Raw genomic sequence first — 4,920 nt, forward strand, 5'->3', positions numbered from 1 at the left:
AAGTAAAGTAATGACCCAATTATCCCACGATACTTTGTTACCTCGATTACTTTTCCTTTTTTGTCCTTGTCTAGGTAGCAAGCAGATGCCATAGGAGTGGAAGCTTCCTTACATTTTGTCCATTTCAAATTTCTTGAGTAGCTCTTTGCAGTATTTCGCCTGATGGATGAATATTCCACTTTCTAACTGCTTTATCTGAAGTCCCATAAAGAATGTGAGTTCTCCCATCATAGACATTTCGATCTCCCCCAATATCATCTAAGAAATTTCTTTACACAAAATATCAATAGTAGATCCAAATATTATGTCATCTACATAGATTTGTACAAGCAGAACATGATTTTCTGATTTTCTAATAAAAAGCGTTGTGTCAACCAAGCCTATCTCGAACCCTTTTTCTAAAAGAAAGGTACTAAGTCTGTCATACCAAGCTCTAGGAGCTTGTTTGAGACCATATAGTGCCTTTTTAAGTTTGTAAACATGGTTCGGATATTTAAAATTTTCAAAACCAGGCGGTTGGTCAACATAAACTTCTTCTTGAATGTATCCATTCAGGAAGGCGCTTTTTACATCCATTTGAAAAAGTTTGAAATTCATTAAAGATGCAAAGGAAAGAAGCATTCTGATGGCCTCTAGTCTGGCTACAGGAGCGTAGGTTTCGTCATAATCGATACCCTCCTCCTGGTTGTAGCCTTTGGCCACCAAACGTGCTTTATTTCGAATTATTAAGCCAGATTCATCAAGTTTATTTCTGAAGACCCATCGAGTACCAATCACGGGATGATCTTTAGGTTTAGGGACCAAGTCCCAAACACTGTTACGCTCAAACTGGTTTAGCTCTTCTTGCATAGCTATACCCCAGTGTACATCCTCAATGGCCTCATCAACGGTCTTAGGCTCAATTTGCGATACAAAAGCTACAAAATTACAGAAATTTCGTAAGGAACTACGGGTTACCACTCCCGTAGATATGTCACCTATAACTTTATCAATTGGGTGAGCTTTCTTTGTTTTCCACACGGTAGGCATGTCTGAGTGCTCTTGAGGTTCGATTTGACCTTCATCATTGGCTCCTTTTTCATTATCCATGTCCTTGGAGTATGCTTCTTCCAAAGCACCTGCAACATCATCAGAAACGACCTTTCTCTTCTCTTTTGGAGAAGATTCGTCAAACTGTACATGGATAGACTCTTCAACTTGCATTAAATATTTGTTAAAGACTCTGAAAGCTTTGCTATGAATCGAGTATCCCAAAAATATTCCCTCATCGGCTTTAGAGTCGAATTTCCCTAAGGCCCGCTTTCCATTATTTAATATAAAACATTTGCAACCGAAAGCGTGAAGATGGGATATATTTGGTTTGCGGCCTTTTAAAAGTTCATAAGGAGTTTTGTTCAAGTTTGGCCTTAAGAGTACTCGATTTATAACATAGCATGCAGTATGAACTGCATCAGCCCAGAAGTACTTGGGGGTATTACTTTCGTTAAGCATGGTTCTCGCTAATTCTTCTAAAACACGATTTTTCCTCTCTACAACTCCATTTTGTTGTGGAGTGCGAGGAGCAGAGAACTGATGCAAAATGCCATGCTTATCACAGAATTTGTCGAACTGAAAGTTCTCAAATTCTCCCCCGTGATCACTTCGTATATATATTATTTTTAGGTTAAGTTGGTTTTGGATTTGCTTGGCAAGATTTTTAAAATTTTTGAACGCGTCGCTTTTTGATGATAAAAACAATGTCCATGTAAATCTAGAGAAATCATCAACAATAACTAGAGCGTAGTAACTACCACCAAAACTCATGATTTGTGATGGTCCAAACAAGTCCATATGGAGTAGCTCCAAAGGTCTTGAAGTGGATATCACATTTTTATTTTTAAAAGAGTTTTTGGTTTGTTTACACTTTTGACAAGTGTCACAAATTTCTTTAGTTTTAAAATTCAATTTTGGTAGCCCCTCAACTAGTTCGTTTGATGATAATTTATCTAGATGCTTTATATGGATATGTGCAACACGTCTATGCCATAGCCAGATGTCATCTTCTTTAGAAATAAAGCATTTTGAAAATAATGTAGTGACATCGTCCAAATTAACCATGTAAATATTATTTATACGGTGACCAACAAATTTAACGTTATTAGATAAAATATCACGAATGACACAACAATCAGAATCGAAGGATACACGATTACCTTTATCGCAGAGTTGGCTTATACTCAACAAGTTATGTTCTAGTCCTTCAACATAAAGGACATTATCAATCAGAGTTTGGGATGAGTTACCAACTGTTCCTGTGCCGAGTATCTTTCCCTTGTTGTTGTCTCCATAAGTGACGTATCCTTTTCCTTTAAGTGAGAGATCCAGGAAATTTGATCTATCACCTGTCATATGCCTCGAACACCCACTATCTAAGTACCATTTTTGTCCATGTGTTCGGAGACATACCTGCAAAATAGATTACTTACTTTTCTCAGGTACCCAATTTATGTTGGGTCCTTTTCTGTTAGTGATTAGGGAATCATCTCCCTTCTTTTTCCATACATAAACTCCGCTAGGTATACCATACTTTTTGATATAGCATGAATGATAAGTATGACCATATGTGTTACAATAAAAACAAGTAGGAGAATGCTTATGATATTTGTTTTTAGCTTGAGCTACCGGTTTTCTATATGGTCGCTTCTTTTTAGCAGTGCGAGTATAACCTAGACCAGTTCGATCACCAACATTTCTAGTTTGATTAAGCAGGTTATCTAATTGCAGTTTACTGTTTGTGAGACGTGTGAGTTTTTCATTTAGTTTAAAATTGTCCTCTTGCAAAGTCTCGCAAGTCTCACAGACAGGTTTTTGACATAAGTTACTAGCAGAGCAGTTACATGAACTACAAGAATAGATGAGATCTAAAGTTTCATTTTCCAGTTTTAATTCATCTAATTCTTTTTGTAATTGGCTTATTTTTTGTTCGTTTATCAGGATTATCCTTTTCCTATCAATGTTAATTCTAGCCAATTTCTTTAATTCATCATGCAACTCGACATAAGCATCATACAATACATCATAAGGAGGTGAATCATCCGAAGTGGATGAGGTGTCAGAATATACCTCATCATTGCCCTTGCATGAGTCTGAATTTGTATCGATGTCAGATCTGGCCATCAGACACAGCTTTGCTGACTCCTCCTCACTTGAGGTGCTTGATGTCGACTCCTCCTCAGGTACATCCCAAACGATGTAAGCTTTCTTGGATTTGAAGTCCCTGGGAGTGCTCTTTTCTGAATCAACCTTCTTTAGGTAGGTTGGACACTGAAACCTCATGTGCCCTACTTTTCCACACTCATGGCAAGTGAAGCGATCCTTGTTATTCTTGCCTTTACTGGTTGACTCTTTCGCTTCCTTCTTTTGAAACTTTTTGAGTCCTCCTTTTCTTTTAATGAATTTGCTAAATTTTCGGACTAGGAGACCCATAGTTTCATCATCTAGATCGGAATCAGATACCTTCTTTAGGTAGGTTGGACACTGAAATCTCATGTGTCCTGCTTTTCCACACTCATGGCAAGTGAAGTGATCCTTGTTATTCTTGCCTTTACTGGTTGACTCTTTCGCTTCCTTCTTTTGAAACTTTTTGAGTCCTCCTTTTCTTTTAATGAATTTGCTAAATTTACGGACTAGGAGACCCATAGTTTCATCATCTAGATCGGAATCAGATTCATCATCAATTTTCTCTTCTTTGTCTTTGGAGGTCGTGGCCTTCAAAGTGATGCTCTTCTTCTTCCGGTCTGATTCTTCATTCATGGTCAAGCGACCCAACTCCATTTCATGCTCTTGAAGTTTTCCAAATAAAGTAGCTAAAGGCATAGAATCTAAATCTTTAGACTCAACAATTGCAGTCACCTTTGGTTGCCATCTCCTGTCAAGACAACGCAAAACTTTATTAGTTAGTTCACCTCTAGCAAATGATTTATCGAGAGCAACTAAATGGTTGACAATATGAGTGAATCGCTTTTGCATATCACATATTGATTCGCTTGGTAACATGCGAAACAACTCATATTCGTGGGTCAGCGCGTTCAGTCTCGCGCGCTTGACTTCGCTAGTGCCTTCGTGAGTCACTTGTAAAGTGTCCCACATTTCTTTCGCATTATGGCACTGCGAGACCCTAAAGAATTCATCATATGATAGGGCCGATGTGATGATGTTTTTGGCGCGCAGGTTATGCTGGACCTTTTTGCGCTCATCATCGGTCCATAAACTTTTCGGTTTATCTTTAGGTTGATCGTCCACAAGATGTTGTGGAACGTAAGGGCCGTTGACTACGGATTCCCAAATATCCGAGTCTATGGCCTCAATAAAAATTTGCATGCGCACTTTCCAGTAGGCATACCCTTCACCACTGAATATTGGTGGTCGATTAATGGATGACCCATCACCACCAAATGGATTTGAAGAACCCATTCCTTTTCCCTTTAGGATCACGAATACGCGGTTGAGCTAGCACTTCGTACTAGCTCTGATACCACTTGTTAGGTATCAGTGGTTACAATACACCTAGAAGGGGGGGGGGTTGAATAGGTGTCGCGGTTAGAATTACCGCTTTTCGCAAATCAACACTTAATGCTGAATCAACCCTATTTAATCGATTAAGGAGAAAAGGATAATCGATTATAAGCACAGTCTTAATCGATTAACACAAAAAACAGTTTTAAACAGAAACTATTTTAATCGATTAATAGAAACAGTATAATCGATTAACACAGGAATATTAATCGATTAAACAGAACCAGTAAGCAATTACAGAAACGATTAAATGCGAAACAATACATCATCCAATTACAACACTTAGAAAATTACAAGAAAACACAGAAACATATTCTATGGTTTGACTCCCTTCCTACCGACAAAGAAAACGTTTCTTTCGGTGTA

The sequence above is a fragment of the Lupinus angustifolius genome, chromosome LG14 (genome assembly GCF_001865875.1).
Source record: "Lupinus angustifolius cultivar Tanjil chromosome LG14, LupAngTanjil_v1.0, whole genome shotgun sequence".
Lineage (NCBI taxonomy): Eukaryota > Viridiplantae > Streptophyta > Magnoliopsida > Fabales > Fabaceae > Lupinus > Lupinus angustifolius.